General features: G+C 43.4%; 1 pseudogene; it reads right to left on the bottom strand.

Annotated features, from left to right (window-relative positions):
• Positions 1-24,028: 24,028 nt before the first annotated feature.
• On the bottom strand, positions 24,029-26,340 carry LOC115271681 (annotated as a pseudogene).
• Between the last annotated feature and the right edge of the window lie 620 nt (positions 26,341-26,960).

Below are 26,960 nucleotides of genomic sequence, written 5' to 3' on the forward strand. Positions count from 1 at the left end.
CAGGTGGGTGGAGACATATTTTGAGTCAGAGAGGATCTGGGGGGCCTCCAGGCATGCTGAGTAGTTACCCACGGAATTCTACTTATGGGGTTGCCTCCACTCAGGAGTCCAGAGATGAGGACCCCTCCCCAGGCCGAGCTGCCTCCCCCTGTTACTCTGGAGTGTGGGAGTCTGGGTACAGTGACAGAGGAGACATCTGTTCCATGATGGGCCATTACCAACAATTCATTACTGCAAAATGGACTTACCCTCATTAGCCCAGGGGCTCTGAGTTTAATGTGGCATTCTGCAATCTCCCGGATTCTGCTGCACACATTGAGGGCGTGCATCACATTTTATGGAGCCAGGAAACCTGAACTTCAGAACACAATGGAGATTTAGCATGCCTCTTAAATTAGTTGACATATTTACTCTTCGTGAATAAGCCTGTTTTGTAGCAAATACTGTAGCTTACAGCTTCATTATTAGAAATTAGCTCGCCCACTGCTTCGCTCAAGGATGCTGTTCTCCTTGGGGAACACTTTTGTCCTTATCGTCCGGGTGCTCACAGTGAGGTGAATGGGTTTCTAAAGTTCCGGCCCGGGAGTGTTTCTCTTGGGGCCGTTCTGGGGAAGGGGCTGGGTCTGTGTCTCCAGCCAGCCACCTTGACTCGCCTGTGTGAAACCTGCACGTTGGGCCATCTCGGGAAGGTTTCCTTTTTCTTTTGTAATACCTTCCAGCAAAACCATAGTCATATCATCACGCTGATTTGGGGGGGGAGTGAATTATCCAGAACCCGTAATCAGTTCAAATAATGTACAACAGGCACGGTGTCAATTTCCTGAACTTCTGATATTGTAGAGTCTGCCGTTGATGCATGAACTCCTTGCCTGGGCTCAGCTTGTCCTCGGGAGATTGCACAGCCACTTGTCACACTCCCACAAAATGACAGTTCCTTTACACTTCTTTTCCTTCAATAGCTCAGGGATCCCTAAGGTATCTTCTAAGCTAGAAATTTCTATCTTGCCACTTACCAAACTATCGGTCAAAAATTGGGGGATTCTTTAAAACCTACGTCCCAAATTCCAGATGTCCTTCATTGGTGGGAGTGACAGGAGACAAGGAGAACGCTTTGGGGCCAAATCATGGTCTACTTACTTTATTTTTTTCCATAGGGGTTAACTTGGTACCTCATTTCCTTGCTCTGGTCTGTCTCACAGATACACAGCAGCCTTTCTTCCAGACTATAAGGTACTCACTCACCCATCCATTCCTTTTACAAATAGATATTGAATATTCATCATGTGCAAAGCGCTGTTAGGTGCTGGGCTTGGGATTCCCAAAAGACTGTTCAGTTCCAGCACAGACATAATTCAGTTGGATGCATCAAGTGCTCAGGGAGTATTTGCAGGGGATCAGGCCCGGGGGACCTAGCAAACCCAGACACCCCCTGAACGGTATGGGCAGTGTCCCTGCAGGTCCGACTGTGATCCATAGTTTCATGTGTAGAGTCCTCCTTCTACACAGCCTGCTGCTTTCCTGCTCAGGGACGGGGACTTCCACCTGGAGGTGACACTGCTCTTAGGATTCTCTCCTTAGATCCTTGAAGATTTCCCCTTCGAGTTGTATGGAAACGTAGGGGGAATGTCCCTGTGTTTCAGCAGAACCTTCTTACCTGTTGCCGTACCAGCTTAAGCTGCTTTCTCACCACCACTTTCTGTTCTTTGCTTCATTATCAACCTAGTCTTGATCGGAAATCAAGGGTCCTGTCTACTTTCCTTTTAGTCAGAAGAGGAGGCTGTGTGACTTGGGGCAAGTTTTGCTCCATTCATCAGTTACAGGACATTTGGATCGTTTTTAGTTTTTGACTCTTACAAAAACGGCTGCTAGGAACATTCATGCCGAAGTTGTTATGAGGACATAGGGTTTTACTTCTCTCGGGTATATATGTAGGCATGGAAGGGTCATTCGGTAACTGTCTTTTTGTGGAACTGCCAGGCTGTTTCCCAAGCAGCTGAACCATTTCACGTTTCCACCAGCAACGTCTGAGAGCCCTACTTTCCCCCATCCTTGCCAGCGCTTGCTGAAATACATCTTCTGTCTTGTATCTCTCCTAGTGAGTATGGAGTGGTGTCTCGTCTCGCTAGGTTCTACTTTGCATTTCCTTGATGACTAATGAGATTGAGCACTTTTTTTTAATGTTTATTTTTGAGAGAGAGAGTGCAAGCGGGGGAGGGTCAGAGAGAGGGGGAGGCACAGAATCAGAAGCAGGCTCCAGGCTCTGCGCTGCCAGCAGAAAGCCTGATGTGGGGCTCAAACTCATGACCAAGGAGGGAGATCATGACCTGAGCCAAAGTTGGACACTTAACCAACTGAGACACCCAGGCACTCCTACACTGAGCATCTTTTATGTTAATATTGACCATTTGTATATCTTCTCTGGAAAAATGCCTTTGCCCACTTTATTTTATTCATTTTTTTTAAAGTAAGCTTTACACCTGTGCAGAGCCCAACGTGGGGCTTAAACTCACAACCTTGAGATCAAGACCTGGCTGAGATCACGAGTCAGATATACAACCAAGTAAGCCACCGACCCAGTAAGTCCCTGGACCCTTTCCCCATTTAAAAATGTTAAAATCTTCTTAATTACTGAGTTGTAATGAGTTTATATATTTTTAGATATAGGTTTCTTACCAGATCTGTGATTTGCATATATTTCCTCCCATTCTGTAGGTTGGGTAAGTTTTTAAACTCCTTTGAGCTACAGTTTCCTCATTTTCAGACTCCTGGAGTCTGGGAGAGCTGGCCGGGCACTGACTGGCAGAGTCCATATAGAGTCAACAGCTCGTGTGGAGTACGTGAGCAAGGGCCTGGGGACAGGCAGGGCCAGCAGGGTCCGAGGGTCACGTGGGAAATGTGGCTACTGTGCAGGCCAGCCCCCCTCAGCTCCCCCATTAGATCCAGCCCCACAGGAGAATACAAGGCTCCTTTTTGTGGGTGTGTGAGAGCAGGTATTTTCCCTTTTTCCCTGAAGGAAGAAGACAAATTCCATTAATCACAAATTCTCCATCAAAGCTACAACCTGCCACTCTCTCTGCAAAGAGGGCAAATGAAAGAATTTGTAGTGTGCATCTTTCACTGGTTTGAGGACTAATTAAATTCATCACCCCACCCCCATCATTACTCCTTCTAGATTTGGCTCGTCTTTCAACTGAAAGTTCTAGGCGGATTGCCTGGTGGGTTGCCTAGTAGGCTTCTCCACGTTGACATGGATACAAATCACCTGGGTGTTGTTAAAATACAGACTCTGACGCGGGTCTGGGGAGGGCCTGAGCGTCTGCTGACCCCTGGGCACACAGGGTAGCAAAGACTGAGACTAAAGCCACCCCTTACTTGGCCTGCTCCTGCCAGATTGTGGTTGCTCCAGTGGCCCCTGTCTGATTTTCGCTGGGGGGGAGCCTCAAGCATGGAGAAGGACCCCCGTGAGCCCCTGGGTTCCAGCAGTAATCTTCTCCGTGCCCATTGTCTGTGCCCTTAGTGCATTCGAGGAATCAGAGTTACTAAATCACCAGTACAGGAAGGCCTGTCTTGGCCTGTTTGTCCACTGGCCTAGGGCTTCTGCTTCCGGATGTTGGGGAGCGCTCTCAGACCAGTGAACCCCATCACGCACCCAGTGTGCATCTCCTTTGCTCGAGCCCCAAGAGCTAGCCTGGGGATTGGGGGTGGTCGAGTGGCGTCCAGGCACGGCCAGTCGCTGCAGTGACCACGGGGGTGCGTCAGTGGTGAAGGGTCCGAGGCGGCTGAGGCGGAAGGGCTCTGGGAGGGGGCCTGACTAGGGAAGGCGTCTGACAGGGAAGGCTCGAGCCCCGGTTCAGGAAGCAAGATACAAACACCTGAACACACACAGCGGGAGAGATAGTGAGCACGATGCGCGCTTGTGATGCGGTTGGGGTAGAGGAGGTGACGTGGCCTTAGGTAGTCCGGGGGTTTTCAGGACCAGGATGCCTGGGCTTGCTCTCAAAGGTCGCACAGACAAGAGACGAGAGGAAGAGGGAAAGTATTCAGGTGTCAGGACCGTGGAAACGAGGACCCAGATGTGGGAGTGCGGAGGTTTGCTCAGGCACTAGAACACAGACCAGTTGAGGCTGGTGTGTGTGTTTTTGGGGAGTAATAGTAATAGGTGGCTTTTTTTTGAGCACTTACTGTATGCCAGGCACCATTCTAAACTCTCCGATGTATTACCTTGTCTAATTCCAACAACTCAGGAGGCAAGCCAGGCTGGAGCTAGATTTTGAGATACCTTGAATGACCAGCCAAGGAGCTGGGCCTTGACCCTTCCCACACTGGCATTGGAATAGATGTGGGCCCCCTGAGGATAGGGGTCCTTTATATTCTTTATATATTCTATACACCTTTATTTTCTTAATTCCATCTATAGGGCCTGGCAGATAGGACAGTTTGCATCATTTCACTGAATATGAAAAACAGATATCCTAAATAAAGCACTCGTCACATTCAGGCACTGTTTTAAATGCTTGACATGGGATTGATTATTTAATTGGCACACTATCCTGTGAGATAGGTATGTTCCCATTTTACAGATGAGGAAGTTGAGGACAGACATGTTATTTGTTCAGTGTGTTAGAACAAGAAAGGGCCGGAGCTAGGTTTTAGACCCAGGCGGTCTGACTTGAGAGTCCACACACGCAGTTGCTATGCTCCATGGCTTCTCAAGAACCATTAAGGAGAAAGACTTGGAAACCCTGTTGGAAATTAGGTGGTGCTGAAGGGTTGAAGAGGGGGCGAGTGGAAAGTCAGGCGAACTGTTTTGGTGCAGAAGAGATTGTGTCTCATTGGGTCGTACAGGGTCTCTGCCTGCCTCCTCCAGAGCGAAGGCATATTTTCCAGGCGGCACACGTTAGCAGACATGCAACTCTGCACATCAGTAGGTGGTTTGTGTGTATATGTTTTCTTTTCCCCCCACAGTGTATTTACACTCAAGATTGAGATAAACATCCATTTGCTTTAACACACGTGAAAATACCTTAGCAACTTCCTGCAGCTCTGGCCTGTTGCTAAGCAGTGACCCTAGTGTTACCATAGCAACATCACCTGACTCCAGTGCGGCTGATAGCAGTCTGTTGTTCCTGACTGACGTAGCTTTGGGAAACCGGGTCAGCAGGGCCTCAGGAGCCTATTTGCTCTCGGGGCACAGCCTTGCTCTGTTCCGCCCTATCAGAAAGCCCCGTTCCTGCCCCCAGGGAGCTGCCTGGGGAGAGGTATTCACCCCTGCACGGATGACAAGGCCTCTGGTCCTATCTGCGGTGCTTCACCTTGCTGCTGTCTCCGCTGTGGAGCCGTGAGGACTGGGCTGGAGTTCAGGACGGGGGCCCGAGAAGGTGTGAGGAGAAATTTCTCCGCTGTGTTACGGAGAAAGGCCCGTTTCAGTGTCCAGTAGAGACGAGGTCTGGAACATCTCGGGTCGTGGCCAGGCAAGCAGGCATGTCAGTGGGGGTCCCAGCACGAAACAATCAACAAGTAAGACTGGACCTGCTCAGAGGCTCAAGAGACCAGTGAAGGGGCCACTCCCAGAGGTGTAGGCAGGGCGGGGGGACAGATGTGAGATCATGATGCGCTGGAAATAACAGTGGGAAGTCATTTCCGCCCTGAGTGCGGAAGGGGCAAGAGGAGGAAATAGTAGACACGGTTTTGCAGTTTTAAATCTGGAGCCACGGTGGAGGAGCACCCCCGGGGTGGCGGCAGACAGGGTAGTAGGATGCAGATCTTGGGAGCCATGCACCCCGAGGAAGAGGGAGGAGCGTGAAAGAAAGGCCAGGCTCTCCCCTCCTCCCCCTCCTGCGGGGGCCTGCCATTACTCGGACCTAACCGGATATCACTAGCAGGTGTTGTAGTCTGGGAGGTATCAGCCTTAGGGGCACAGAGGGAGAATGGACTTGGTGGGTGTGTGTAAATGATAAACTGAGGGGCCTGCGTGGGGCGTGGGAAACAGACCAGCCTGACTGGGTTAACTCTAATGAGACCAGCCAGGCTGGGCTGATCAAGAACTCCATCTAGACCCACCTGTGGGCTAGGATGTGACCCAGAGGGCACTGCAGACACCGGCAGCATGGCATCTGGGTGACCAGCAGTCCACTTCAGGAAGCCCGGCGTCCTGTCCTAAGTGATCCCAACAGCACCCTCCCAGACCTGTGGGCAAGGCTGGAGGAGGTCCATAAGCTTGTCCTGCCTCTGGATTGCAGGCCCATGGGCTATCCCTTCAGGTTCTCCTGAACCTTCTTTCCTGCTGCCGCCTCCACCCGGCATTCCCTTGCTCAGTCTGGTTGGCCTTTCTCAGGTGCTTTAGATCGACGAGGCTTAGACCAGGGCAGCATCGGCACCACTTGGGGACTTTTAGAAATGCATGTTTGCAGGCCCCACGTCAGACCTCATCAGTCAGATGTTGGGGGTGGGCCTGGAAATCTGTGTTTTCACAAGCCCTCCAGGTGATTGATGCCCGCTGCGGTTTGAGAACAACTGGGTAGACTTTATGATGAGTTAGTTTGCAGCTCTACCTTTGCCCCAAGAGCTGCTCTTGCTGTCTTCCTTGGTCTGCAGCCTCAGGGCAGCTCTGCCTGTTCTGTCCCAGCCCAGAGGGCCCCCAGGCTTGGAGTCTTGGGGGCCCTTAGCCTAGGAAGAAAATGTGGAGAAAGGTAATCTGGGGGATTGTGGTGACCGGCAGTTCAGTGGGTGGCTATAGGCAGTTGGCTGGTGTTAGGGAAGCAGATTCCACCTGCAGAACTGGTGTTCAGAGGGCGGGCACTAGCTCTGAGAGAATGCACAAGCGCAAGGCAGCCCCAGTGGCCATGATCTTAGGGAGATGAGCAAATCATGGGCTCCAGCATAGGGTGTTTTGTTTTTTTTTTTAATTCCAATAACGAGAGAGTTTATTTATTTATTTATTTTTAAATAGTTTATTGTCAAATTGGTTTCCATACAACACCCAGTGCTCTTCCCAAGTGCCCTCCTCCATCACCACCGCCTCTTTCCCCCCTTCCCCCTTCCCTTCAACCCTCAGTTCATTTTCAGCATTCAATAGTCTCTCAAGTTTTGCATCCCTCTCTCTCCCCAAGTCTCTTTCCCTCTTCCCCTCCCCCTGGTCCTCCATTAGGTCTCTCCTGTTCTCCTGTTAGACCTATGAGTGCAAACATATGGTTTCTGTCCTTCTCCACCTGACTTATTTCGCTTAACATGACACCCTCGAGGTCCATCCACTTTCCTACAAATGGCCAGATTTCATGCTTTCTCATTGCCATGCAGTACTCCATTGTGTATATATACCACATCTTCTTGATCCACTCATCAGGTGATGGGCATTTAGGCTCTTTCCATGATTTGGCTATTGTTGACAGTGCTGCTGTGAACATTGGGGTACATGTGCTCTCTAGCATAGGGTGTTGATAGGAGGCATTTCTCTGTGGGTCTTTTGCATTTCTGCACATCTTGTAGGCAGGACACTGGACAACCTTTTCAAGGATGTTTGAAGAGCGAACAGCTTGGAAGATAGAGATTGTGTCTCTTTCTGGAGTAAAGAGCAAATTGCCCATTATAAAAGATCAGTGTTTCGTAAACAGGCGTTCTTATCTTGTGACACTGCCCACTTTGTGTGCAGGTGCTCTCTGGTCCTCTTCGTGTTGCCCTGTGGGTAGTGGGGCATGGGGAAGTGGTGCAGAAATGACACACTGCTGTTGCTATTAGTGATAAACCATCTCTGGTCCCTGACCGAGGAATACCATGTCTTCTACAGCATACATGAAGATTCAGCAGGCTAACATCTTACCTTGTAAATATTGAAAAGCCTCAAACTCTGCTTTCTTGGCAGGCACAAGGTGGGTTTGAGTCTTGAGAAGTAAAGGGATTGAGCAGTGTCTGGACCTGCTGCAGAGATCGCTGAGCTTGGATTGAAGGATTTGGGTCAGTCAAGAATGGTCTTAGCAGAAAGGCAGAACTGGGCCTAAAACATAGTGGTCAAGGGCACCATTTGCGGGGAAAGGAAGGAAGGAGAGATTAGGAATTAAGACATCCCTACAGGCACCAGAAAACTAGTTCTAAAAGAGATATTTGAGGCCTAATAGATCATTGCCCCTTGATTCTCAATACTGCCTGCAGAATTTAGTCATCTGAAGAGCTTTCAAGAAATACCAGTGCCTGGGCCCATCTCCAGTGATTCTGATCTCACTGATAACAGTATGGGTTGGTTACCAGCTCATGAGATTATCTTAATATACAGCTGGATTTGAGAATGATCTATCTTACTGTCTCCTGCTACTTGTAAGGAAACTGAGGCTCAAAGCATTGAAGTGACTTGGTTGAAGGTCTCTTCACTTTACATTTTACTAGACTACATTCCTGGATGCCCAGGCTTTGTGCCTGAATCGAGCCCTCAGAGAGCCATGGATGTTGCTTTAGGGGGCTCAGGACCTAAACGTAGCTCTGGCCAGTCTCTCACCTGGAGCTTGACCAACAGAGGCGCCCTCTCCAGACTGTCCCAACCCGGAGACCAAGAGGGAGGGCTTCGCTTTATATTGTCAAGTAGGAGTCTGGGTTGCTAAGCAACCAGACCTTCTCCAGCAGCGTGCTGCTCTGTGGTAATGCTTTGCATGTTAAGGTTCCTGGGGCGGAGGTGGTTTTTGGAGAACTTCAAGAATTCTTAGGGGCAGAAGGGGGGGACTGTGTGTGTGAGGGTGCAGGGTGTTGCCGCCCACCCCTGACTTGCCTTAGCAGTTGCGCATCCGACAAAGATTCTGGTGCCACACTTGGCGTGAAGAGAGTCAGGGTGTTGTTCCTTCTGCCTCTTGGCCACCAGTTTATCTTGAAGGGGGTTTATAGCCTGAAGGCCCCTTCAAAAATTTTTTAAATTTGGAAATAATTTTAAGCTTCCAGGAAATTTGCAAGAATAAGAACAGTGGAAAGACTATACCAGATGCCTTCATTTTTAGAATTTAATCTGTTTGCTTTATTATCAGTCATCTCTGTGTGTGTATAAATTTTTTTAACTATATGAGAATAGGACACATCATAGCCCTTTACCCCCAAATATTTCAGTGTGTGTTTCCCCTAAATAGAGATTTTTGCTTTCTTCTTGTCTTAACAGAACTGTAAGATACTTATCAGCTTCAATAAATTCAATATTAATACAATAACTTTAATTCATTGCCTGTATTCCAACTTTATCACTTAATCCAATGATAACCCTTAGAACATTTTTCTTTTCCCTCACGTGGAGGATCCAATCTAGGATAATGTATTATATTTTATTGTCTGTTTAGTCTTCTTTAGTCTGGAGCATTTCCATAGCTTTTCTTTGTCTTTTATAGTGTTGACATTTTTGAATTTAGAGCCTCCTGTCTCCCCTTTCTTTAAAGAACGTTTCTCGGGGAGCCTGAGTGGCTCGGTAGGTTGTGTCCGACTTCAGCTCAGGTCATGATCTCACAGTCCGTGAGTTCAAGCCCTGCATCAGCCTCTGTGCTGACAGCTCAAACCTTGGAGCCTGCTTCGGATTCTGTCTCCCTCTCTCTATGTCCCTCTCCACCTCAAGCTCTGTCTCTGTCTCTCAAAATAAAGATGTAAAAAAAAAAAAAGGAATATTTCTCATGCTGGGTTTACCTTCTGGTTCCTCATCATTAGATTGGGGCCATGCATTCCGGGGCCAGTGTGCTTCTTCAGAGATGCTGCGTCTGCCTCAGGGCGTCACATCTGGCATCATACGATGTCAATCTGTCCCTTCCTAATTTTCATCAACTGATCAAAATATTGTTCAGTTTCTCCATTATAGTTGCTATTTTATTTTTTGAAACTCAGCAATGTGTGGGGAAAATTTTTTTGAGTATAATTGACGTATCACACATATTAACTTTAGGTTCCAGCAATGACTTGATACCTGCATGCACTGTGATCAGTCTAACTACCATCTGTTTTCCTATAAAGTTACAAAAAATTTTTTTCTTGTGAGAACTTTCAAGATCTACACTCCTAGCAGCTTGTGAATATGGAATACAATATTATGGATTATAGTTATCATGCTGTACGTTAAATCCCCAGGACTTAGTATTCTATAACTAGAAGTTTGTACCTTGTGACTCTTCACCCATGAGCCCTCCTTCCTGTGCCCAGCCATGAATCTGTTTTCTGTATCTATGATTTTGTTTGTTTATAGATTCCGTATATAAAAATCATATGGTATTTATCTTTTTCGGTCTGACTTACTTCATTATAACCTCAAGGTTCATCTGTATTGTTGCAAGTGGCAGGATTTCATTTTTTGTGGCTGAGTAGTATTCCTGTGTGTGTGTGTGTGTGTGTGTGTGTGTGTGTACACATACCTATCACATCTTCTTTATCCATTCTTTCATTGACGGACACTCAGGTTGTTTCCACATCTTGGCTATTGTAAATAACTGTGCATTGAACAAAGAGGTGCACATATCTTATCAAGTTACTGTTTTTGTTTCCTTCAGCTAAATATCCAGAAATGGAATTGGTGGATGATACGGTTTTTCTGTTTTAGGTTTTTTTTTTTTTTTTTTTTTTTACAGGAAACTCCATACAGTTTTCCATAGTGGCTTTACCAATTCACATTACCACTGACAGTACACAGTCATTCTCTTTTCTCCGCATCCTTGCCAACACTTGTTACTTTTTGTCTTTTTGATAATAGCTGTTCTGACAGGTGTGAGATGATGTCTCATTGTGGTTTTCTTTTAAACTTTTCTTTTAAATGTTTTATTTATTTTTGATACAGAGAGAGACAGAGCATGAGAGGGGGAGGGGCAGAGAGAGAAGGAGACACAGAATCTGAAGCAGGCTCCAGGCTCTGAGCTGGCTGTCAGCACAGAGCCTGACGCGGGGCTCGAACTCACGAACGTGAGATCTGACCTGAGCCGAAGCCGGAGGCTTAACCGACTGAGCCACCCAGGTGCCCCTCATTGTGGTTTTGATTAGCATCGCCCTGGTGGTGAGTGATGTGCTTCTCATGTGCTTGTTGGTCATCTGTATGTCTTCTTTGGAAAAATGTCCATTCAGATCTTCTGTCCATTAATTTTTTTTTAAGTTTAATTTTACTTTAGAGAGAGAGAGAGAGCTTGAGCAGGGGAGAAGGGCAAAGGGAGAGAGGGAATCTTAAGCAGGCCCCACATGGTTGGTGGAGCCCGATGTGGGGCTCTGACTTACAACCATGAGACCATGATGTGAACTTTCATGACCTGATCTGAAATTAAGAGTCAGAGGCTCACCCGACTGAGCCACCCAGGTGCCCTCTTCCGTCCATTTTGAAGTCAAAGTGTCTGTTTTCTTTGTTATTGGGTTGTACGAGTTCTTCATGTAACTTGGATATTAACCCCTTATCAAATATCTTCTCCCATTCAGTAGGTTGTCTTTTTATTTTGTTGATGGTTTCTTTCATGGTGCAGAAGCTTCTTAGTTTGATGTAATTCATTTTGTTTACTTTGCCTATATTGCTTTTGCCTCTGGAGTTAGCTCCAAAAAGATATTGCTGTGAGCCATGTCAAGGAGCTTACCACCTGTGTTTTCTTTTAAGAGTTTTATGGTTTTGGGTGTTACATTCATGTCTTTGATCTACTTGAATTTAATCTGTGTGTGTGTATACGGTGTAAGATACAGTGGCCCGGTTTCATTCTTTTGCATATTGTGGGGAAGCATTTTAAGTCCATGCAAGCAAGTGTCAGAATCTCCCCAGAGACTTAGCATCCTGGTGGTAGTTTTTGTCTGAACCAGTCTTTATTCTGATGGTTTCAAAATGATGATTTTTCTAACTAGCAGCATTCTGAGGACTCTTTTTAGAAGACTCAGAAAGGGCTTCGGGTAAGATTCACTTCTCCGTTTGGGAGGCCACTCCAGGCTGCTCAAAAGCTTCCCCCGTCTTGTCTCCAGGAGGGGCTGTGCCTGCTGCCTGTCTCTGGGGGTTTTCTTCCTCCCAAGTGTGTTTAATCTTCCCGGTTTGGGTTTTAAATCTCTGGTGTTGGCCCTGTGTTTTAATCTCCATTTTATAAAGGGTTCCAAAGATTATGTCATCTTGTAATCAGTGGCGTTAGCGCGATGCTTCTGGTTTTGCAGACAATTATCCGTGTATTTATTCATTCAGGCGGTTAACGAGGATTTGAGTGTTTTTAATTATCCTGCACTGTGCTAGGTACTGGGAGAAGATGAGAAATAAGACAGGCATAGAGCCTACCATTAAGAGGCTTAAAGTCTAGTGGGGAAGACTGGCATTGTGCAGATGATGAATAGTATACTAAATTTTACAAAAGAGGAAAGTGTAGAGCGCCTTCCGTGCATGCATCAGCAGAAGCTGACCTAATCTAGGAGCAGGGACTGCCTTCTGAGGAATGAAATTAAAAGTGCATTCACAGGATCTCTGCAGACAGTAGATGAGGTGGGAGCAGCAGCTACGAACTCTCAGAAGTGAGAACGCAGGGGTGGCTGCACTCCCGTCCGGATGGTGGCTGTGGGGGGCAAGTGCTCACCATGAGACTGAGAGATGGGTAGGATCCAAATTGTGGGAAGCCTTCTGAACCTTGAAAGGATTTTGGTTGTTATCCTAAGAGCCTAAGGAAGTCTTGGGAGGATTTTGAATAGAAGAGTAATAAAATCTTATTCATAAATTAAAAAGGTCACTCTGGTTGCCATGTGGGAAAGGGATGTGAATGAGTGGACAAAGAAGGCACCCAGAGTGGAAGAAGGGACATAATTAGGAGGCTGGGGGGGAGTCCAGGTGGAAAATGAGGATGGCCTGACTAGGGTGGCAGCAGAAGGAATTGAGGGAAGGTTTTTGATTCCTCTGATTTCCCATATCCCAGTAGGGATTGAGAGTGTTGCATGAAGCTTGAATCCCAAAGAGCCATAGCCACTCTGTTTAGACAAAAGACATACGATGCCCTTTGGAGGAACCAAGCTCTCTACCTAGATGGGAGACACATAAGAGTTTCTGAGAAGGAAGCTTCCTGATATTTACCAGAAGTAGCCAACCACGAATAACGAATAGGTTTGCTGGGTAATTTCTCATTTGCTCCTTTCTATTTTTTCAAAAGGAGATGATCCTATTACTAAGTATCCCACAGTTTACTTTGATTTGCGTAACCATCTGCACTTGAGAAGCGTTATGGACGTAGCCAATTCTGGCTCACAGACAGTACAGGACTATAGTGGAACCTTCTCCCCCAACCCAGCATTCTTTGCTTTGACTGCAGTTTTTATGGCACATGATACTTCCCCATTAACTTTTATTAGATCCATAATTTTTTTTATTAACATTGAGTAATAACTGTTTTCAGTGGCGTCACTGTTCCGAGGAGTCCTGGATTTGTGGTCCATGATAACTGTTGCTAAATTGAAGTTTCTTCTGCCAGCGTTTCACCCGCAGTAAATCCAACCATTCAACCTCATCTTGCTTAAAAAGCCATGAAATTCCTGGACATTATCAGAAAAATGACCACAGTCAAAGAACTCTAAATGGAGATGGAAATTGAGCTCTGGCCTATTTGAATCAAGCTGTTTCGTAGTGATTGGCTGGGAGTGGGGGCTTTCAACCTCAAGTTAAAACTCTGCTCTCATGGAATTTCTCCTATTAGGGAGGTTCTCGGTCGGCCCACACTTCCAGGCTGGGACTGTGTCTGATGGACGCTAAGGGAATATGTTAACAGTAGCAGCAGAAGCTGTTTTTGTTCATTCACATTAAGGGTAAAATGAGCTTCAGTTGGGAACCTGCCCAGAGCAGAGTGGAAAGGAAGATGAGGTGAGCTGCTTTCAGGGATGTGCTGTCAAGTTCAAACATCTCTTACCTTGGGTTTCCAGTGAAGTTTCTCTTACTTAAAATGACACACGTATAGTGTATGTAGTGCCGGTTTATTTCAGTGCAATCCAATTCAATTGGAAAGAAGATTCTTGATATTTCTCAGGTTGTGTCCGGCTGGTTATCTATATCAGTTAAGCTGCAGTGACAGGAAACTCAAAATTTCTTTTATGTTAACGCGAGATAAAGAGTCCAGGGCTCATCACATAAGCCACAAAGCTGTCAGGTACTTACGCTGACATCTTGCAGCTCCCATGTCCTTAGCATGTGGCTTTCAACTCATGGTCCAGTATGGTTCCCTGAGGGTTGGCCATCTTCTCTATATTCCAGTAGAAGGAGAGAAGAAGGGAAGAAGGCCCTGTCACTTTAAGGATATTTCCAGTAAGTTGCATATGACCTTTCCACCTAAATGCCATTCACAGAATCTGGTCATGTGATCACCCCTGTCTGCAAAGGAGGCTGGGAAATGTTATTCCAGACATCTTGTGCAAAGCTAAAATTTGGAGGTTTTACTACTAAGGATGAATGGGACATCTAATAGGCTCTAACTAAAGATATTTAAGCTATCTTCTCTAGCTCTCTCTTAATGGCTCCCAAGTTGTTCCTGAATTATTCAGGAAACACATTTTAAAAACAGATGCTACCTATCCTTGGAAAAATGAACTTCAAAGTTTCAAATTTAATGACTGGGGCTGAGAGGAGGGAATGTTGTCAATGTTTATGTAGCTGGTGATTTTTAGAAACACCCAGATGTAATCATTTGTCTGTTCGTCCATCCATCCGTCCATCTATCCTGTCAACACATTTGTGGAGTATCTGCTGTGTGCCAGACACTGCTCAGAGTTGAGGAAATGACTATGAATAAAATAGTCCTCATACTCAACAAACTCAATGATCTGGTGGAGGAAAATGGCGGGTAAACTAGTAATTTCAAGTGATACATGCTGTAATAGAGATAATCATTTATTTTTCATTCAACAAATACCTATTAAATTCCTACTATGTTCTAGGTGTTCTTCTAGACGCTGAGGATATAAAAGTGAAAAGTCAGCTTCCCTACTAGAAAGATTAAAATGCAGAGTGATAAAAGAGTCTGGTGAAGGTATGAGTAGTTAGAAAGGGAGCATATGGAAGAAAGGTTAAGTCTGTTTGGATAAGTCAGAGAATGCTTCCTAGAGGAGTTAACTCCTGAGATGAAACATGAAGGAAGAGTAGAACTTTTCCAGTAGACTTGAGCCTCCTCCTTCTGCCTGTTAGTTAAGCCTTGAGGGAATTAACCTCCTTTCCTTTTTTGCTTATTTGTAATTCATGAATTCAGTAGATCACGGATGGCTGGAAATTGCCAACAATCTATACTGAAGACTTTGGAACAATTCTCTCTGCTACCCAATTGGGTACGTAAAAGTATTTACTTGGTAATATTTCTTGTGTGAGTAGGTAATAGGAGATGTTTACAATTTTCCTTGGTTTTAAGTAGAGCTGGGATGGCAATATTTTAAACCCATCTTGGGTTTGGAGGGCCTGACAAATGCATTTCCACCATGGCAAGGGACTGGAAAATGAAAGCGATTGTGTCTCAAATGAAATGAAGAGTCTGACAAAATACATCCTATCAGTGGAATGAAATTAGATATCTGTCAAAATGCATTTGTCCTCTAAATAACCATCCATATGTTTTATGTTTTGGTATAAATAGACATTCATCAGTTTATCACAATTGCGCTGTCAGAGACCCAGCAATTCGAAACTGAATTTTAAAGATCCTTTTAGAGCAATAACCAGAAAGACTTTTGGGGAGTTGTTTTTCTTGTTATTTCTTCTTTTGATTTCCTTTGCCTCCCTTCAGAGCCCACAGTTCATTACTAAAGAGAAGTGAAACGTCTATTTAAGATCAATCCGATAATACTATGTTCCAAAGCATTAATTCCTGGCTGCTCAGCAACTTGCACAGAGTGTTGTCTCTGTCCTCAGCCTGCCTTTCTTCAGGTGTGGCCTGCGGAGGTGGGGGAGTGCCAGCTTTGTGGCCACTGAGTGTCTGAGGGCTTTCTCTGGCCCTGTGGCCTCTCCACTGCTGAGGAGTATGGCCTTTGGTCAGGCCCAGAGGGTGAGTGGGTGGGGAGGCTCCCTGTGAGCCCTCCCACCCTCGGCTAGGTCACTGTGCTTCCTAAAGTGTCTGGGTAGTTGGCCACAGGCAGCAAAGGAATTTCTGAGGAGGAGAGCCAGAGGACTGGAAAGTCTGTGAGCCCCAACAGTAGGCATTTCAGTCTGGCTGTTTGAGTGGGCTGCTCAAATAGTTATACTGACTTGTCAAACATTCTGTCTGATGAAGAAAATTAACGTGGTAACTTTGCAGACAAAAGCACATTTTGACTGAGGCCCCAAACTATGCATTTAAATAAACCCTGGAATTAATGCTGTGATTAGCATTATTATTTGCCAAGGTCATAAATTCATTATAAAAAAAATTGGGTTTAAGAGCCAAGCCAACCCGAGCTGCCCTGGAGGAAGGAAGAACAAGGTGGAATTTAAATCAGGTGTTCATGTGACTGCAGCCCTGATGCCGGAGGTCCCTGAGCCCCTGTTACTTGGTGTTCTGTGAGCTCTGCTCTCAAGCCCTGATGGGGCATAGGTCATGGAAGAAGACAGTAACAAAAATCAGGTCTAGAATCTCTAAGAACTCTGGTTCCAGATCTGGGTTCCCAGGGGGAGAAGAGAGAGAGAAATGGGCCAGAGAGGAACTAGATAGAAGGAAACATAACTTTAATTGTCCGCACAGGACCCCCCGCGTCCTGGCTTTACCTTCTTCGTTGAACTTCCACTTACCCACATCCCACACACCTGGTGACGTGTTAGAACAAAGTTCCCAGAGGGACATATCCGTGCTTCAGACTCCGTCACCTCACTGTGAAATATTTATTCCTGTTTTAAGGCCAAACACACATAATCCCTTTATGGTGTTTGCAGCATATCACCATTAGCATCCACTTATTATAGTATCTGTATTTTGGGGGTACCTGGGTTTCCCATAAGACAAGACTGTAATTTTTTAAAATTTTGTTCTTTTTATCTCTACCACCCAAGCTACTGGACTGTGCCTGCTTAGGGTATTATGATCTACCCCTTTGACACCACACGTTATTAGGTGTCATGTGATGTTTTTTGACACCATCGATTAAAATGGGGGTTTTTGATAGCACTGTGCAATGGGCAGTTTGCTCTTGGCTTTTTCAGTGGCCTGGGGAAATGGTACACATCTTTGAAAGTGTTCAGAAGGACACCAGAGAATTGGCTTCTAAACCTAACAGACCGATCTTGGACCACAGGGTGTACCTGGAATATTTTAGAAAGAATGTTTACAGTTTTCTCATGGATTAGCTATCAAACATTCCTGCCAAATCATAATATCTGTGGTTGAAATGATTAATACAAAATAAAACTGACAGCAACTGTAGCTACCCATGGTTTATTGGTAGAGATCCACATGATACAATTTATATATGCAAAATTGGATTTGAGTAACTGGCTTGTTCAAAACGGCAAAGGAAACTTCCTGATGGAAGAAATAATAACTAATCATCACTTGCTATGGACAAAAGTTGATTAGCGAAAAAATTTGTTTAAAAAGTTACATGGAAAATCTGATAAAATTAATTTTGTTAAAAGGAAATAGGTAAGGAAAAATGGAAATGGTTTAATAGTGGCAATATGGAAAACTGAGAACTTAAATAAACTCAGTAGAGTTCATAACTGAAACTATTGCCCTCTGGAAGGAAGTGCATCAGTGTTGGTATAATTATGAGTAAAATATACATATGTGGATGTCTCTGTAGTCAGGGGAAAACTGTAGGTCAAAAGGCAGGGTAAAAACAGTGAGTTCAAAAATTCTGTATTTTTCCTGGCATGCACTCAGAAGCGTAACTAAGCACTCTCCGAACTACAAAAAATATGATTAAAACTATCTTTTTTGCCTTTTGCTTTTATCTTATTCTCCTTCCTTTCCCAAAACTTGAGTAATAGTGCAAAGATATATGGGAAAAGAGCTTTCTCTGTCCCACTTCTGTCCCCACCGTCTGCAATGTCAGTCTCCAAAGGTCATTTATGACCAGTTTGCTGTGTTTCCAGAGATAGTGGAACACCAGGGTTTTTCCAACATTTTTTTTTGTCTATGACCTGGAGTAAGTAATATACTCCCCATTACAACCTATTATGCAGTTATGTAACTGTAACGAGGTTACATAAAACAATATTTACCTTTACCACATATGATTAGGAAGAACAAAGTTGATAACACATGATTTCATCAATATTTAAATAAAATTTAGAATCCCAAAATAAAAAATGGAAGCACTGAAGACTATTGATTGTAATACACTAAATTGATTTTGCAACCTACCAGTGGTTGCATCCCAATTTGGAGAGCTTGATCCTAATGTACGTATTTAGATACTCCAGTTTTTAAAGAACTATAGGGATGCCTGGGTGGCTCAGTCAGTTAAGCGTCTGCCTCTTGGTTTGGGCTTAGGTCACCATGATCGCACTGTCATGAGATCAAGCCCTATGTCCAGCTCCGCACTGGGCATGGAGCCTCCCTAAGATACTCTCTCCCTCTCTCTCTGTTCCCTCAACCCCATTTACATGCTTTCTCAAAAAAAGTAAAATAAATAAACCCCACAAACTGTAGAATATTACACAAACTGTTCTGCCTTTTGCACTTAACATTTTGAGAGATTGTTCCTTATTAGTGCTTGCAGACCTGACTATTCTCAGCGGCCATATTATATTCCACATCTAGTATGGATACCCTAGATCTAGTTCATCTAGTATGGATATACTAGAATTTACGTAATCAGTTTCCCAGTGATGTGCATTTAGATTTTCTTTTTTCTTTTTCTATGATAAAAAGTACTACAGTAAAAATCCTTGTGTATGTTATCAGATATATTTTTAGAAGTGGAATTTAAAATTTTGATAGATGTACCAAGTTTTCCTCCAGAGAGGTTGTATTGTTTGGAACTCCCAACATTAATGCATTAGAGTGCCTGTTTCCCCAATCAATGTGTTAGCAAACTTAATGCTCTATGCCAGTCTATTAGTTGAAAAATCAAATCTTGTGATTTAAATTTCCATTTTTAATATGAATAAAATGTTATATCTTTTTACATGATTAAAAGCCAGTTGCATTTTTTTCTGTAATGTTTTTCACTATTTTTTTTCTGTTGCATTTAAAAAATTTCTCCAGTTAATTATTTAGAACTATTTCTGTATATGATGGAAACTCTTTGTCATAATTTTGCAATATTTTTCTTGCTTGCCTTTTTACTTTATGGTATTTTTGTCATGAAGACATTTAAAAACTTTTTTTGGAAGCAGACTTTTTTGTCTTTTTTTTTTTTTAAGGCTTATTCTTTTTTGAGAGACAGAGAAACCAGGCAAGAGTGGGGGAGGGGCAGAGAGAGGGGGAGACGTAGCATCTGAAGCAGGTTCCAGTCTTCGAGCTGTCAGCATGGAGATCATGCAGGGCTCGAACTGATGTGGGACAAGATCATGACCTGAGCCTAAGTCAGACGCTCGACTGACTGAGCCACCCAGGCGCCTCAATGATCTTTTTTTCCATCATGATAAGTGTACTCTTTAATCCCCATCCTATTCCCCACCCCCACTCACCTCCACGTGCTAATCTCCCATCAGTTTGTTCACAATAGTGAAGAGTCTCGTTTCTTGATTTCTGTCTTTCTCGCTCTGCTTGCTCGTTTTGTTTCTTAAATTCCACGTATGAGTGAAAGCATATGATGATTGACTTTCATTGACTTATTTCTCTTAGCATTACACTCTAGTGCTATTTATGTTGTTGCAGATGGCAAGATTTCATCCTTTTTTATGGCAGAATAAAACTCCATTGTGTGTGTGTGTGTGAGTGATAGTTTGGCTATTATAACTAATGCTGCTGCAAACATAGGGGTGCATGTATCCCTTTGAATTCATGTTTTTATATTTTTGGGGTAAATACCCAGGAGTGTGGTTCCTGAGTCACAGAGGTAGTTCTGTTTTTAGTTTTTGGAGGAAGCTCTCCAGTGGCTGCCCCAGTTTGCATTCCCACTAATAGTGCAAGAGGGTCCCTTTTTCTCCATATCCTCACTGACACTTGTTTCCCGTGGTTGTGATAACAGCCATTCTGACAGGTGTGAGGTGACATCACATTGTGGTTTTGATATGAACTTCCCTCATTATGGAGTGGTGACGACCATCTCTTCCTACGTCTTCTGGCCATCTCTGTGTCCTCTGTGGACAAATGTCTGTTCATGTCTTCTGTCCATTTTATAACTGGATTATTTGTTTTTGGATATTGAGTTGTATCACTTCCTTATATACTTGGAACGCTAACCCCTTATTAGATTTGCCATCTGCAGATATCTTTTTCCATTCAGTAAGTTGTCTTTGAGTTTTGTTGATTGTTTCCTTTGCTATGCAGAAACTTTTAATTTTGATGTAGTCCCAAGTTTATTTTCAATTTTGCTTCCCTTGCCTCAGGAGACTTATCTAGAAAAATATTGCTACGGCTGATGTCAGAGAGATTAATGCCTGTTCTCTCTTCAAGCATTTTTATGGTTTCCAATCTTGCATTTAAATCTTTAATCCATTTTGAGTTTATTTTTGTGTATGGTGAAAGAAAGTGGTCTAGTTTCTTCCTTTTCCATGTTGCTGTCCAGTTCTCCCAACACCAGTGGTTGAATAGTCCATCTTTTTCTCCTTGTATGTACATTCCTCCTTTGTCAAAGATTAATTGGCCATATAATTGTGGGTTTATTTCTGGGTTTTCTATTCTATCCCATGGAGCTGTATATCTGTTTTTATGCCAGTGCCATCCTGTTTTAAGTTTATTTATTTTGAAAGAGAAAGAGAATGAGAATGAGTGGGGGAGGAGCAGAGAGAGAATCCCAAGCAGGTTGTACTGACAGTGCAGAGCCTGACATGGGTCTCAATCCCAAGAACTGTGAGATCATGACCCAAACTGAAACCAAGAGTTGGACGCTCAACCAACTTAGTCATCCAGGCACCCCCTCCCATACTGTTTTAATTACTGCCACTTTGTAATATAATTTGAAACCTGGAATTGTGATATTTTCTATATATATATTTTTTCAAGATGTTTTGGCTAGTCAGGGTCTTTTGTGGTTCTATACAAGTTTTAGGATTGTTCTAGTTCTGTGAAAAATGCTATTGGTATTTTGATAGGGATTGCATTAAATATGTAGATGCTTTGGGTAGTATAGGCAGTTTAACAGTATTTGTTCTTATAATCCATGAGCATGGAATATTTTTTCATTTCTTTGTGTCATCTTGTATTTCTTTCATTATTTTATAATATTCAGAGTACAGGGCTTTCACCTCTTTGGTTACGTTTATTCCTGGATATTTTATTCTTTTTATTGCAATTGTAAATAGGATTGTTTTCTTCATTTCACTCTCTGCTGCTTCATTATTAGTGTATAGGCGTGCAACAGATTTCTGTTGCATTGGCTTTTGTATCCTGTCACTTTACTGAATTCATTTATCTTTCTGATAGTATTTTTAAAAAAATTTTTACTGTTTATTTTTGAGAGAGAGAGAGAGAGAGAGAGAGAGAGAGAGAGAGAGAGCGAGCGAGAGAGAGCGCAAGCAGGGGAGGAAAAGAGAGAGGGGGACAGAATCCAAAGCAGGCTTCAGGCTCTGAGCTGTCAGCACAGAGCCTGACGTGGGGCTTGAACCCACAAACTATGAGATCATGACCTGAGTTGAAGTCTAACGCTTAACTGACTAAGCCACCCAGGTGTTCCTCTGATAGTATTTTTGTAGTGTCTTTAGGGTCTTCTGTATATAGTATCATGTCATCTGTAAGTAGAAGTTTTACTTCTTTCTTGCTAATTTTGATGGCTTTTATTTTTTGTCTGATCGCTGTAGCTAGGATTTCCAGTACTTTGGTGAATAAAAGTGGTGAGAGTAGAAATCCTTGTCTTCTTCCTGACCTTAGGGGAAAAGTTGTCACTTTTTTCCCATTGAATGTGATGTTTGCTGTGGGTTTTTTGTATGAAACTTTTATTATGTTGAGGTATATTCCCTCTAGGCCTCCTTTACAAAGCCTTTTTATCATGAATGGATGTCATACTTTGCCAGTTGCGTTTTCTTCATCTGTTGGAATGCTGATATGGTTTTTATCCTTTCTCTTATTGATGTGACATGTCACATTGATTGTTGATTGTCTGTGAACATTGAACCACCCTTGCATCCCAGGAATAAAGCCCACCGATTGTGGTGTATGATTTTTTAAAATGTATTGTTGGATTGGGTTTGCTAAAAACTTGTTGAGGATTTTTGCATCTTTATTCATGAGAGATACTGGCCTATAGTTCTCTTTTTTTGTTATATCCTTATCAGGTGTTGGTATCAGGGTGATACTGGTTTCAGAGAATGAATTTGCAAGTTTTCCTTCCCTCCTCATGTATTTTTTGGAATAGTGTGAGAAGAATGATGGATTAACTCTTTAAATGTTTTGTATAATTTGCCTGTGAAGCCATGCAGTTCTTGACTTTTTTTTTTGGAGGTTTTTTTTTTTTTTTTAAATTACTGCTTCAGTTTCGTGGGTGGAATTGGTTTTCTGTTTCTTTCTGCTTTATTTTGGTAGATTTTATGTTTCTAGGAATTTATCCATTTCTTCTAGGTTTTCCTGTTTGTTGGCATATACGTTTTCATAATACTGCTACAATTGTTTATATTTCTGTAGTGCTGTTATTTTTCCTCTTTCGTTAGTGATTTTATTTGGGTCCTCTTTACTCTTTCTTTTTTGAAGAGTCTTGCTAGACATTTATCAATTTTGTTGATTTTTTTTTTTAACTTCTCCCATCAGAGTTTATTCCCTGAGAGTCCCAGCACAGAATTTCTAGGAATTAAGGCAAGAAAACAATGCCGTTCTTAAGCTCCTGCACCATGCGGAAAGTTTCCCAGAGAAGTAATATTTGAGAACTCAGAGAGTCACCTGGCCAGGGGCTCTATTAAGTTGGTCAGTTCCCTCAAAGCAATAACTAAAAATAACCACATACAGATTATCTTAAAAGGAAGTGTCTAAGCAGCTGAAACCTTTCAGTGGTCTACAGAAAGATCCTATACTGTGGCTACAGAAACCACAGTGGCTCATTCTACCTAACGCTCCAGTTTGCCCGAGAGAATTCAATCTCTAGAAACATTAATGACCTGCTGTTTACCATGAAAAGAATGCTTTCTATGTATTTTCATTTGCTCCTTTCTTTGCCTTCAACAGAAGGTTTCTTTCTCACATATAAAAGTATCTTCAGTGGATTTCCTGATGCTTGTCAGCCGGCAATGCAAGGCTCTGTCCCCCACCCCCTTAAGTCCTTCTTGGTAAATAATGTTACTCTTCCAGTAGGACGTGGAGTACATTATCATCAGGCACTTCTTATTCAGCCTCCTTACTGACAAAGAAAGCTATGGGGTCATATTATACATTTGGAATTCCTTAAAGACACTTGCTTTTTATTAAAATACTTCTTTATATATACATATCTAGATAAAATCTGTGAAGAATTCCTGAAGCATGAATTCGACTTAGACTGAAAAGTTAAAAATGTACCAGATGTACATGACGTTGGGTAATCTACATGTCTGCCATCCAATGTATCACCACTCTTCAAATCTAGAGCACATGCTGACATAAAATGCGTTACATCCCAGCAAAGTCTGAGATCTTGCTTCAGAACCCTGCTCAGTTGCTCAGTACTATTTCTCAGAGGACATGTTACAGGACCACATGAGTCATTGTTAGGCAGGTGGCTGCAGAATGCCAATTACAGGGCTGAGCCCTGACTGCACAGAGTGCCTCTCCAGAGACCGCGGCATTCCCCAGGGAAGGTCACTAAGTATAGAGACAGCGCAACTTAAAAAGTACGGGCAAATACATGCTTGACTTTGTCTTATAACCTACAGACTATACATAATAATAAAAATTTTATGAATTCCTACACCTTTTCAAAAGAGAAGCCTGATATAGAAATAGCAATAATTACAAGTGATGATCATCAGATGGAAATAATTTCCATGAAGCTTGTCTTTCTGGAAGACACATGTCCTATGAAGTTAATCTACAGGAACGTTGGTGTTCAGTTCTGTGTTGCCATCTGAATCCTCGATTTCAAATTACTGCCCGAATGCTTTACTGAAACTCCGCTTCTGGCCTCTGTTTTGGGATCTGTTGCTTTTGTTGCCACCTCCTGATCGTTGTCCTCTGAAGCTTCGATTTCCTTCTTGCTGTCCCCGGAAGCCTCGACCGCCTTCCCGCTGTCCCCTGAAGCTTCGATATCCTTCCCGTGGTCCTTCTAGCTCTGGCTGCTCCGTGGCCACAGACAGCTGCCAGCGACGTGAGTCATGCCATTTCTCCTGTACTTCTGTTACCGCTGCAGTAGGGACATCAAAGCAAACCCCCTGCTTTCCTTTGAGAAGAACCATTCCCTTCACTTTGGAATCAATTTCCTCACCCAGCTGCTCTTTAAGTTCTTTCCAAGCATAACTAATGTTTGGCATTTCAATCGAGCATCGTAAGATCGTGGTCACAAAGCCCGCATCTGAGTTGATCAAAGAGCGCTGGTCTGCTGATGTGGCACCTGAGGTGTGGACCAGTGCTGCCGCCGCCACGGCCCCCTTGTCCTCTATCAGTTTCTCAGCTGACTGCTTGAATTGACCAATGGCAGTGGGAGGAACGGAATCCAAAAGCCTGATGGCATCCTTGCTGGAAGCTTGTATTATCTCCGTTGCAGAAGGAACACCTATTCGTTTAAATTTAATTCCCGCTTTTTGCTCCACTTGTGCTAACTGATACTCTTCCTTGTGCTGATAAAAGCAGATGCAAATCCCCGTCCCCCCAGCTCTACCCGTCCTCCCAGAGCGATGAATGTAGGATTCCACATCCTTTGGTGGAGAACTCTGTACAACCAGATCAACCTCAGGGATGTCTAAACCACGAGCAGCAACATTGGTTGCAACCAAAACTCCAAAATCACCATATCTGAAACCTTTCAGAGTGATTTCTCTCTGCTTCTGTGGAATGTCTCCATGTAATGCCTGGGCATCCTGCTTTATGGACACATTCTGTGACAACTCGGGCTTCCTTCTTGGTTTTGCAGAAGATGATAGTGCGCCCGTGAAAACCACTATATCTTCGGATCACATCCCCAATAACTGCTGCCCTCTGAGTCCAGTGGCACTTGATAGCCAGGTGCTCCACAGTTATTGCTGTTTTCTGAGTCTTTTTACCAATCAGGTCCACCTGTTCATACGTAGATTTCATGTATTTCTTAGCGACGTTATATACCCAATGAGGGAAAGTTGCAGAAAAAAGCAATGTCTGGGGATGGTCTTCAGAATCTTTCTTGTATGCCACACTTAAAATCTCTTCCACTTGATCAGCAAACCCCATATCTAACATCTAGTCAACTTCATCCAGGACAACATGCTTAAGTTTGGTGAGATCTAGCTTGCCATTCTGCAGGTGGTCGTTGATACGACCTAGGGTCCCAACCAGGATATCAATTCCATTCCGCATGCGTTCAATTTGACCTCCATAGGGAGTTCCACCATAAAAACAAGCCACTGCCAGCTTTCTTGTGATGTCACTGAAGTCTTTGCTTACTTGATTTGCCAACTCCCTCGTGGGTGCAAGGACCAGTACCCGAGGCACACGGCCTCTTTTCCGGTCTTGTAGTTCTCCCTGAAGTTTCTCAATCAAAGGGATGGCAAAGGAGAAGGTCTTCCTGGTTCCTGTCTGTGCCTGTGCTATTAAGTTCTTTCCACTGTAGACATAGTGAAACGTCTTTGCTTGTATCAGAAACAGGAAGGTCACCCCCCGGCCTTTGAGAAGTTTAATGGTCCCTTCAGATATGGGAAAATTAGAGAAAGCTCCTCCTTTTTGTTCCACAGGTATTCCTGCTCTACTTCACTGTTACTTTCTTCACTGGAGTTAGAGACAGGTCCAGAATGAGGTGATCCATTCTTCAGTTTGGGGCTTTTCTCTCCAATGTCTCCATTCATTTCCTTTTCTTTTTTCATCTTCTTCGGCTTAGGAGCACCTATTTCTTCTTCAGAAGGCTCCTCACTTTTTATTACCTTTTTGGTTTTAGGAGAAACAACTTTCTTTTCAATGGACTCCTTTGGTTTCTTCACACTTTTGATTTTAGGAGAAATAATGTCATCCTGAGTTGGCTCCTCTTTCTTTTTTGCCTTTTTGGGTTTAGGAGAATTCATGTCAACCTCAGAAGACTCGGCTTTCTTTTTAATTTTTTTTAGCTTTGGGTGAAATAGTTTCTTCTTTTACTTCTGTTACCTCTTCAGTCTTACTAGACTTTGGCTTCTCTTTTCTACCTTTCTTCGTATTCTGCTTTCGCGGTGTCTTCACTTTTTCCATGGCCGTGTCTGAGTCCAAATCGACGTCACTAAGGAGCTTCCCCGGCATCTTTCAGGACAAGCAATTCAGGCCAACCGGTTAGTTCCACCGCATGGAGAGGAAGAGTTGTTGATTTTTTTTTAAAGGAATAAGCTCCTGGTTTCATTGTTCTATTGTTTTGTTTTTTGTTTTTTTAGTTTCCATATCATTTATTTCTGCTCTAATCTTTATTCTTTCATTCCTTTTGCTGGGTTTGGGTTTCATTTATTCTTTTTATAGCTCCTTTAGATATAAAGTTAGGTTGTTTATTTGAGATTTTTCTTGCTTCTTGGGGTAGGTTTGTATTGCTATAGACTTCCTCTTGGATCAGCTTTTGCTGCATTCCAAAGGTTTTGGACTGTTGTGTTCTCATAATCATTGTCTTCATGTATTTTTACATTTTCCTCTTTGAATTCTTGGTTGATTCATTGTTTGGTAGCATGTTATTTAACCTTCATGTATTTGTGTTCTTTCTAGGTATTTTCTTGTGGTCGATATGTAGTTTCATAGCACGAAAGTCTGAAAAGATGGTTGATATGACTTTGATTTTTTTGAATTTGTTGAGACTTGTTTTGTGGCCTAATTTCCATGTGGAGTTGAAAAGAATGTGTGTTCTGCTCTTTTAGGATGGAATGCTCTGTATATGTCCATGAA

This window comes from Suricata suricatta, chromosome 11 (genome assembly GCF_006229205.1).
Source record: "Suricata suricatta isolate VVHF042 chromosome 11, meerkat_22Aug2017_6uvM2_HiC, whole genome shotgun sequence".
NCBI lineage: Eukaryota > Metazoa > Chordata > Mammalia > Carnivora > Herpestidae > Suricata > Suricata suricatta.